The sequence below is a fragment of the Oncorhynchus kisutch genome, linkage group LG6, assembly GCF_002021735.2.
Source record: "Oncorhynchus kisutch isolate 150728-3 linkage group LG6, Okis_V2, whole genome shotgun sequence".
Classification (NCBI taxonomy): domain Eukaryota; kingdom Metazoa; phylum Chordata; class Actinopteri; order Salmoniformes; family Salmonidae; genus Oncorhynchus; species Oncorhynchus kisutch.
The window spans coordinates 4,328,112-4,339,507 of record NC_034179.2 but is presented as its reverse complement, the minus strand read 5'-3'; the positions used below and the strand labels follow the sequence as shown (position 1 = coordinate 4,339,507).

The 11,396-nt window shown below is 44.0% G+C and overlaps 1 protein-coding gene across 1 annotated transcript in view; it reads left to right on the top strand.

The window, feature by feature from the left end:
- gng10 (guanine nucleotide binding protein (G protein), gamma 10) overlaps window positions 1-4,196 on the top strand; it is a 9,195-nt gene extending 4,999 nt beyond the window's left edge. The window contains exon 3 of the mRNA XM_020472600.2: window positions 3,381-4,196. The gene's annotated coding sequence lies outside the window, so the exon portion shown is untranslated. The remainder of the gene's footprint in view (window positions 1-3,380) is intronic.
- Window positions 4,197-11,396: the final 7,200 nt, after the last annotated feature.

Below are 11,396 nucleotides of genomic sequence, written 5' to 3'. Positions count from 1 at the left end.
ATTGCCGTTGCCTCTTCCGTTCTCCGAGTGGAAAAACTTCATCAGGCTTCTAAAAAAAAGGGGCAATCTGGGATTGTTGCATTTTCATTATTTAAAGAAATTATTATTGGCATATATGTGGCTATATACAGGGGGTACCGGTACAGAGTCAATGTGGAGGCTATATACAGGGGGTACCGGTACAGAGTCAATGTGGAGGCTATATACAGGGGGTACCGGTACAGAGTCAATGTGGAGGCTATATACAGGGGGTACCGGTACAGAGTCAATGTGGAGGCTATATACAGGGTGTACCGGTACAGAGTCAATGTGGAGGCTATATACAGGGGGTACCAGTACAGAGTCAATGTGGAGGCTATATACAGGGGGTACCGGTACAGAGTCAATGTGGAGGCTATATACAGGGGGTACCGGTACAGAGTCAATGTGGAGGCTATATACAGGGGGTACCGGTACAGAGTCAATGTGGAGGCTATATACAGGGGGTACCGGTACAGAGTCAATGTGGAGGCTATATACAGGGGGTACCGGTACAGAGTCAATGTGGAGGCTATATACAGGGGGTACCGGTACAGAGTCAATGTGGAGGCTATATACAGGGTGTACCGGTACAGAGTCAATGTGGAGGCTATATACAGGGGGTACCGGTACAGAGTCAATGTGGAGGCTATATACAGGGGGTACCGTTACAGAGTCAATGTGGAGGCTATATACAGGGGGTACCGGTACAGAGTCAATGTGGAGGCTATATACAGGGGGTACCGGTACAGAGTCAATGTGGAGGCTATATACAGGGGGTACCGGTACAGAGTCAATGTGGAGGCTATATACAGGGGGTTATGGTACAGAGTCAATGTGGAGGCTATATACAGGGGGTACCGGTAGAGAGTCAATGTGGAGGCTATATACAGGGGGTACCGGTACAGAGTCAATGTGGAGGCTATATACAGGGGGTACCGGTACAGAGTCAATGTGGAGGCTATATACAGGGGGTACCGGTACAGAGTCAATGTGGAGGCTATATACAGGGGGTACCGGTACAGAGTCAATGTGGAGGCTATATACAGGGGGTACTGGTACAGAGTCAATGTGGAGGCTATATACAGGGGGTACCGGTACAGAGTCAATGTGGAGGCTATATACAGGGGGTACCGGTAGAGAGTCAATGTGGAGGCTATATACAGGGGGTACCGGTAGAGAGTCAATGTGGAGGCTATATACAGGGTATTACGGTAGAGAGTCAGTGTGGAGGCTATATACAGGGGGTACCGGTAGAGAGTCAATGTGGAGGCTATATACAGGGTATTACGGTACAGAGTCAATGTGGAGGCTATATACAGGGGGTACCGGTAGAGAGTCAATGTGGAGGATATATACAGGGTATTACGGTAGAGAGTCAGTGTGGAGGCTATATACAGGGGGTACCGGTAGAGAGTCAATGTGGAGGCTATATACAGGGGGTACCGGTACAGAGTCAATGTGGAGGCTATATACAGGGGGTACCGGTACAGAGTCAATGTGGAGGCTATATACAGGGGGTACCGGTACAGAGTCAATGTGGAGGCTATATACAGGGGGTACCGGTACAGAGTCAATGTGGAGGCTATATACAGGGGGTACCGGTACAGAGTCAATGTGGAGGCTATATACAGGGGGTACCGGTACAGAGTCAATGTGGAGGCTATATACAGGGGGGTACCGGTACAGAGTCAATGTGGAGGCTATATACAGGGGGTACCGGTACAGAGTCAATGTGGAGGCTATATACAGGGGGGTACCGGTACAGAGTCAATGTGGAGGCTATATACAGGGTGTACCGGTACAGAGTCAATGTGGAGGCTATATACAGGGGGTACCGGTACAGAGTCAATGTGGAGGCTATATACAGGGGGTACCGGTACAGAGTCAATGTGGAGGCTATATACAGGGGGTAACGATACAGAGTCAATGTGGAGGCTATATACAGGGGGTAACGATACAGAGTCAATGTGGAGGCTATATACAGGGGGTAACGATACAGAGTCAATGTGGAGGCTATATACAGGGGGTACCGGTACAGAGTCAATGTGGAGGCTATATACAGGGGGTACCGGTACAGAGTCAATGTGGAGGCTATATACAGGGGGTACCGGTACAGAGTCAATGTGGAGGCTATATACAGGGGGTACCGGTACAGAGTCAATGTGGAGGCTATATACAGGGGGGTACCGGTACAGAGTCAATGTGGAGGCTATATACAGGGGGTACCGGTACAGAGTCAATGTGGAGGCTGTATACAGGGGTTACCGGTACAGAGTCAATGTGGAGGCTATATACTGGGGGTACCGGTACAGAGTCAATGTGGAGGCTATATACAGGGGGCACCGGTACCAAGTCAGTGTGGAGGCTATATACAGGGGGCACCGGTACCAAGTCAGTGTGCAGCAGGGGTACAGGCTAGTTGAGGTAATTTGTACATGTTGGTTGGGGCTGAAGTGACTATGCATAGATAATAAACAGTACAAAGAGGGGGGGGGTCAATGTAAATTGTCCGGTGGAAATTGTATTCATTGTTCAGCAGTCTAATGACATGGGGATAGAAGCTGTTGAGGAACCTTTTGGTCCTAGACTTGGCTCACCGGTACCGCTAGCCGTGCTGTAGCAGAGAAAGTCTATAACTTGGGTGACTGGAGTCCCTGATAATTGTATGGGCTTTCCACTGACACCACCTATTATACAGGTCCTGGATGGCAGGAAGCTTGGTCCCAGTGATGTACTGGGCCGTTCGCACTACCCTCTGATATACAGGTCCTGGATGGCAGGAAGCTTGGTCCCAGTGGTGTACTGGGCCGTTCGCACTACCCTCTGTAGCGCCTTATGGTCAGATGCCGAGCAGTTGCCATACCAGGTGGTGATGCAACCGATCAGGATGCTGGTCAGGATGCTCTCGATGGTGCAGCTGTAGAACCTTTTGAGGATCTGGGGACCCATGCCAAATCTTTTCAGTCTCCTAAAGGGGAAAAGGTTTTGTCGTGCCCTCTTCACAACTGTCTTGGTGTGTTTGGACCATGTTAGTTTGTTGGTGATGTGGGCACCAAGGAACTTGAAGCTCTCAACCTGCTCCACTACAGCCCCGTTGATGTTAATTGGGGGCTTGTTTGAACCTCCTTTTCCTGTAGTCCACGATCAGCTCCTTTGTCTAGCTCACATTGAAGGAGAGCTTGTTGTCCAGGCACCACACTGCCAGTTCTCTGACCTCCTCCCTATAGGCCAAGGTCATTCTTAAACTTCCTCCACCGGGTTCGGTTTTAAGTGGTTTTCTCCATGTATTTAAATGCTGTTCTTTGTTTCATATGCAGGCCCCTCCTTCAAAACAATATACCTTTTTTTCTTCTTACCAGGCTAGTTACCAGATCAATGGAAAATTCTGCAACCCTTTCAATTCACCACAAGATGGACACCTTTAGTATCATAAAACACTTACTACCCCTTAAAGGCGCTAGGTTACTACTGTATGTATGTAGCTGTTCCGTCATATAGTTGTATATTAATATGTCCATCCTGGTGAAGAACAGACATTACTGTAAAACAGACATTACTGTAAAACTGTAAAACAGACATTACTGTAAAACTGTAAAACAGACATTACTGGAAAACTGGAAAACAGACATTACTGTAAAACAGACATTACTGTAAAACTGTAAAACAGACATTACTGTAAAACTGTAAAACAGACATTACTGTAAAACAGACATTACTGTAAAACTGTAAAACAGACATTACTGTAAAACTGTAAAACAGACATTACTGTAAAACTGTAAAACAGACATTACTGTAAAACAGACATTACTGTAAAACAGACATTACTGTAAAACTGTAAAACAGACATTACTGTAAAACATTACTGGATGAGATTAAACCCGATGAAAGACAGAACATTATTTTACAGAAGGTCAAAGTCTTGAGTGTTGCTAGATGTACAACAGTCAGTGATTACTAGAGGTTGTTTTAAGTGCGACAGAAAGCCAAATGTTTAGTAAACAGTCCAACGTGGCTGCACAGATTCATTTTGGTTGATTGTTACCCGTCTGTTTGGTATCTTTCAAATATTGTGCTCTGTTGAATTTTAAAATATGTCTAAAACTCAATAATAACATGCTTTTGTTTCACATGTGGCCTGTCTGTGTGTAAATTAATAAAATCATGTTTAACCAAAATGTGTTTGTTTAGCTACTTATGTGAAATGACCTGAAATGATTTCTATTGATGGTATATCTATTGTGGTAACGTTGATAAAGTGTACTGAGTGGGCGAACTTCCCCCCCAAACAAATCAAATCAAATGTATTTATATAGCCCTTCGTACATCAGCTGATATCTCAAAGTGCTGTACAGAAACCCAGCCTAAAACCCCAAACAGCAAGCAATGCAGGTGTAGAAGCAACACACCCACATCATAGTCTATATGACTAATGTGAAGTCACCTGTCACTGCCAATAGATATGTGACCTCATGGCATCATGTGACCTGGATGAGTGTCCTCGTGATGTCATGTGACCTGGATAAGTGTCCTCGTGATGTCACGTGACCTGAGCTCCTCTTCTCAGTTTCCACCGATACTTATTATGGCAACATCTATGACACGCGGAGTATTGCCTCACTCTCTCTCACGGACAATCTCTCTGAAGTCATACAACACACACGAGGAAGTCATCGTGTGTGTGTGTGTATATATATGTGTGTATATATATGTGTGTGTGTATATATATATGTGTGTGTGTATATATATGTGTGTGTGTGTGTATATATATGTGTGTGTGTGTGTATATATATATGTGTGTGTGTGTATATATATGTGTGTGTGTGTATATATATATATGTGTGTGTGTGTGTGTATATATATGTGTGTGTGTGTGTATATATATGTGTGTGTGTATATATATATATATATGTGTGTGTGTGTATATATGTGTGTGTGTGTGTGTGTATAAATGTGTGTGTGTGTGTGTATATATGTGTGTGTGTGTTTATATATGAGTGTGTTTATATATATATATATATAATGTGTGTGTGTATGTGTGTATATGGGGTGGCAGGGTAGCCTAGTGGTTAGAGCGTTGGACTAGTAACCGGAAGGTTGCAAGTTAAAACTCCGAGCTGACAAGGTACAAATCTGTCGTTCTGCCCCTGAACAGACAGTTAACCCAATGTTCCTAGGCTGTCATTGAAAATAAGAATTTGTTCTTAACTGACTTGCCTAGGTAAATATGTGTGTGTGTGTGTGAGAGAGAGAGAGGGGGAGTGTTTGGAAACTCCCAACGGATACAATAATTGCTAAAGTACATTCCTAATTACAGTCGTATGAAAAAGTTTGGGCAGCCCCTGACAATTTACATGATTTCCATTTATATATAATTGGGTGTTTGGATCAGCAATTTCATTTTGATCTATCGTATAACTGATGGACACAGTAATATTTCAGTAGTGAAATGAGGTTTATTGGATTAACAGAAAATGTGCAATATGCATCAAAACTAAATTAGACAGGAGCATAAATTTAGGCAAAAATATCACATCAATATTTAGTAGAGCCTCCTTTTGCTAAAATAACAGCTAGACACTTCCCATAGCCTCTAATGAGTGTCTGGATCCTGGATGAAGGCATTTGGACCATTCCTCCTTACAAAACATCTCCAGTTCAGTTAGGTTTGATGGTTGCCGAGCATGGACAGCCCACTTCAAATCATCCCACAGATTCTCAATGATATTCAGGTCTGGGGACTGGGATGGCCATTCCAGATCATTGTACTTGTTCCTCTGCATAAATGCCCGGGTAGATTTTGAGCAGTGTTTTGGGTCGTTGTCTTGTTGAAATATCCAGCCCCGGCGTAACTTTAACTTTGTGATTCATTCTTCAACATTATTCCCAAGAATCTGCTGATATTGAGTGGAATCCATGCGACCCTCAACTTTAACAAGATTCCCAGTACCGCCACTGGCCACACAGCCCCACAGCATGATGGAAACCAAACTTTACTGTGGGTAGCAAGTGTTTTTCTTGGAACGCTGTGTTCTTTTGCCGCCATGCATAACGTCCCTTGTTATGACCAAATACCTCAATCTTTGTTTCATCAGTCCACAGCACCTTATTCCAAAATGAAGCTGGCTTGTCCTAATGTGCGTTTGCATTACCTCAAGCGACTCTGTTTGTGAGGTGTGTGCAGAAAAGGCTTCTTCCGCATCACTCTCCCATACAGCTTCTCCTTGTGCAAAGTGCACTGAATTGTTGAACGATGCACAGTGACACCATCTGCAGCAAGATGGTGTTGTAGGTCTTTGGAGGTGGTCTGTGGGCTGTTTTTGACCGTTCTCACCATCCTTCGCCTCTCCGATATTTTACTTGGCCTGCCACTTCTGGCCTTAACAAGACCTGTGCCTGTGGTCTTCCATGAATGTAAACTTCTGACCCACTGGAATTGTGATACAGTGAATAATAAGTGAAATAATCTGTCTGTAAACAATTGTTGGAAAAAGTAATTGTGTCTTGCACAAAGTAGATGTCCTAACCGACTTGCCAAAACTATAGTTTGTTAACAAGAAATTTGTGGAGTGGTTGAAAAACGAGTTTTAATGACTTCAACCTAAGTGACTTCAACTGTATATCTGAATGTAGGCATACATTTAAGATACATAATATACCCACACCCAATGCTCAACTTCCTGTCCCGATACTCAACTTCCTGTCCCGATACTCAACTCCCTGTCCCTATACTCAACTATCCCTGTCCCAATGCTCAACGTCCTGTCCCTATACTCAACTATCCCTGTCTCTATACTCAACTTCCTGTCCCGATCCTCAACTTCCTGTCCCGATACTCAACTCCCTGTCCCAATGCTCAACTCCCTGTCCTTATTCTCAACTCGCCCTGTCCCTATACTCAACTATCCCTGTCCCAATGCTCAACTTACTGTCCCTATACTCAACTATCCCTGTCCCTATACTCAACTATCCCTGTCCCTATACTCAACATCCTGTCCCTATACTCAACACCCTGTCCCTATACTCAACATCCTGTCCCTATACTCAACATCCTGTCCCTATACTCTATTTCCTGTCCCTATACTCAACTCCCTGTCCCTATACTCAACTCCCTGTCCCTATACTCAACTATCCCTGTCCCTATGCTCAACTATCCCTGTCCCAATGCTCAACTATCCCTGTCCCGATACTCAACTCACCCTGTCCCTATACTCAACTCACCCTGTCCCTATACTCAACTATCCCTGTCCCGATACTCAACTATCCTGTCCCTATACTCAACTCCCTGTCCCTATACTCAACTCCCTGTCCCTATACTCAACTCCCTGTCCCTATACTCAACTCCCTGTCCCTATACTCAACTCCCTGTCCCTATACTCAACTCCCTGTCCCAATGTAATACCCGGGTAATTTGTGACAGGAAACCACTTGTTAGGACATCCTATGTTATCAAAACATTTGTTTACATGAATTGTGATTATTTCCCGGGATACACAACATCCTGAAATATATGTAGATACAGTATTTATGTAGATTTATTTTGTTAGACAGAATACTATTGTCTTTTCTTTGACCTAGTGATACTGAATGTAAAAAGTGGCTCAACTTACCCCACTCTCCTCTATTACGACGGTGAATAATGCTCGTCCGCCTGCTATTAACCAGTCGCAGGCTTGTAACTAAGCGCACATGTCACACATGAATGGTTGAACCGCCGAACTCTTCATTGAGACATTGCTGAAACATCAATCTATGGGTGAGTCAGACCTCTTCATTGAGATAATGCTGAAACGTCAATCTATGGGTGAGTCAGACCTCTTCATTGAGATAATGCTGAAACGTCAATCTATGGGTGAGTCAGACCTCTTCATTGAGATAATGCCGAAACGTCAATCTATGGGTGAGTCAGAACTCTTCATTAAGATAATGCTGAAATGTCAATCTATGGGTGAGCCAGAACTCTTCATTGAGATAATGCTGAAACATCAATCTATGGGTGAGTCAGAACTCTTCATTGAGATAATGCTGAAACGTCAATCTATGGGTGAGTCAGAACTCTTCATTGAGATAATGCTGAAACGTCATTCTATGGGTGAGTCAGAACTCTTCATTGAGATAATGCTGAAACGTCAATCTATGGGTGAGTCAGAACTCTTCATTGAGATAATGCTGAAACATCAATCTATGGGTGAGTCAGAACTCTTCATTGAGATAATGCTGAAACATCAATCTATGGGCGAGTCAGAACCCTTCATTGCTGAAACGTCAACCCATGGGCGAGTCAGAACTCTGCATTGAGACATTGCTGAAACATCAATCTATGGGCGAGTCAGAAGGTGAGCCACTTTCGTGGTACCAGTTACCAAGGCCAAAGTTACAGAGGTAACTCCTCAAACTGATGCACCATCGAGAGCATTCTAGCATTCTGTCGGGCTGCATCAACGCCTGGCACGGAAACTGCTCCGTCCTCAACCGAATGGCTCTCCTGAGCACGACCGGGGGGGGGGGGGCACACTGCCTGGTGGGAGGCACACTGCCTGCCCTCCAGGACATTTAAAACACGTGTGTCAAAGGAAAGCTAAGAAGATCATCAAGGACCTCAGCCACCTGAGTCATGGTCTGTTCACCCTGCTAGCATCTAGCAGACAGAGACAGTACAGGTGTATCAAAGCTGGGACCAAGAGACTGAGAAACAGCTTCTCCAAGCCGTCAGACTACTTAACAGTCAGCTCCTGTAGTAGGAAACAAAAACACACACACAATGCTGATTGATGTCCCATGTATAACTTATAGAAACATTAAATACTGGGCTGTTTATTTTATACTGTTTTCACACTGTTTATTTACAAGGCCTTTTGAAAGTATTCCGATCCTTTTTCCATGTTTTTACATTACAGCCTTGTTCTAAAATGGATTCAATTGTTTTGTTTCCCCCTCATCAATCTACACACAATACCCCACAATGACATCACAATATCCCACAATGACATCACAATACCCCACAATGACATCACAATACCCCACAATGACATCACAATACCCCACAATGACATCACAATACCCCACAATGACAAAGCAAAAACAGGTTTTTATAAATGTTTCTCCCATTCTTCATTGGTTTCATCAGACCAGAGAATCTTGTTTTTCATGGTCTGAGAGTCTTTAGGTGCCTTTTGACAAACCCCAAGCGGGCTGTGATGGCACACCTGTATTTGGGGAGTTTCTCCCATTCTTCTCTGTAGATCCTCTCAAGCTCTGTCTGGTTGGATATGGGGAGTGTTGTTGCACAGCTATTTTCAGGTCTCTCCAGAGATGTTCGATCAGGTTCAAGTCTGGGCTCTGGCTGGGCCACTTAAGCACATTCAGAGACATGTCCCGAAGCCACTCCTGCGTTGTCTTGGCTGTGTGCTTAGGGTTGTTGTCCTGTTGGAAGGTGAACCATCTCCCAAGTCTGAGGTCCTGAGCACTCTGGAGCAGGTTTTCATCAAGGATCTCTCTGTACTTTGCTCCATTCATCTTTCCCTCGATCCTGACTAGTCTCCCAGTCCCTGCCGTTGACAAACAACCCCACAGCATGATGCTGCCACCACCATGCTTCACTGTAGGGATGGTACCAGGTTTCCTCCAGACGTGAAGCTTGGCATTCAAGCCAAAGAGTTCAATCTTGGTTTCATCTGACCAGAGAATCTTGTTTCTCATGGTCTCAGACTCCAAGGGGGCTGTCATGTGCCTTTTACTTTCATCTGGCCACTCTACCATAAAGGTCTGATTAGTGGAGTGCTGCTGTTAGGAGATAGTAAGATACGCATTATACAGCCCTGTTAGGAGATAGTAAGATAAACATTTTCGCTGCATCCGCTATAACATCTGCTAAACTGTGTACGCAACCAATAAACTTTGATTTGATTTTTTAAACTTGATTCGTAGTATAGGCACTTAAAGCCGATTCATGGAAAATCTCAAATTTTCCCTATACCCATCATGAGGTTGTTACAACCTAGCCTATGAATGAAAGTTTACAATGTAGGTTCACAGGTCACGATAATTCTTTGTAATAAAGGTGACAGACAGTGACACATTCAATACCACCTTGAACACTCTTGCCTGCATCTAGCTGATCTAGGGTGTAATCATTAGTCCAACAGTTGCAAACTAGAGTTTCTATTGGACAAATTCTGGTATGTTCATCCCCGTTTTGTTCCCTTTGCTTCCGTTTAAGAAACGTTTTTCAACAGAATCGGCAGAATGAATACACCTCCGATCACATGCAAACAGCTCACTTTCACAGCAGCCACATACAAACAGCATGATCAACTATCTACACGTTCTGCTCTCACCTTTTCCTTCTGGACTTCAGTGCACAACACATCCGCTGTCTGTGACCAGGAGAAAAAAAACTTTCCAAGCCAAACCTTCATATCATAACCGCTACACACAGCCTACATCGTTGTCACGTCATAGTCAACATAGCTACTAGAACTAACGTGTTAGTAAATCCGCTATAATCGTGCAGTACAGTGTACAGTTTAGCAGTTACACCGGTGGGCCCCGGTGGAAATAAATTAATAAAACCAAAAGCTAACCTTGACTTGGAAGAGTTCCAGTGTTGGATAGCCATAGCCAGTTAGCTAACATAGCATCCCTCTCTGTTGGATAGCCATAGCCAGCTAGCTAACATAGCATCCCTCTCTGTTGGATAGCCATAGCCAGTTAGCTAACATAGCATCCCTCTCTGTTGGATAGCCATAGCCAGTTAGCTAACATAGCATCCCTCTCTGTTGGATAGCCATAGCCAGCTAGCTAACATAGCATCCCTCTCTGTTTGAACCGGGTGTTTGATTATGCTAAACTAGCTAGCTGCATTTGCTAGCTAAGTGAACGTTTAAAAAATGCAACCAAATATAGCAAGCTCTCTCTCTTGCTTTTTCTTAATTTTGGAAGAAAATAATTTGTTCAAAACTGTTGTCTTTCTCTTTGAGTCAACTACTCACCACATGTTATGCTATGCAGTGCTAGCTAGCTGTAGCTTATGCTTTCAGTACTAGATTCATCATGTTATGCTCTGCAGTGCTAGCTAGCTGTAGCTTATGCTTTCAGTACTAGATTCATTCTCTGATCCTTTGATTGGGTGGACAACATGTCAGTTTGTGCTGCAAGAGCTCTGATAGGACGTCCTCCGGAAGTTGTCGTAATTACTGGGTAAGTCTATGGAAGAAAGGGGAAAGTATTGGAACTTCACAATAAGGTGTGGCAGGAAGGGAAACTGCCTGAAAGTTGGAAGCAGCCTGTCCTTTAAGCTATAGGCCGATAGCATTGACATCTGATGTATGTAAACGTATGGAAAGGATGATAGCGGAAAGGTTGACTTACTTTCCGTA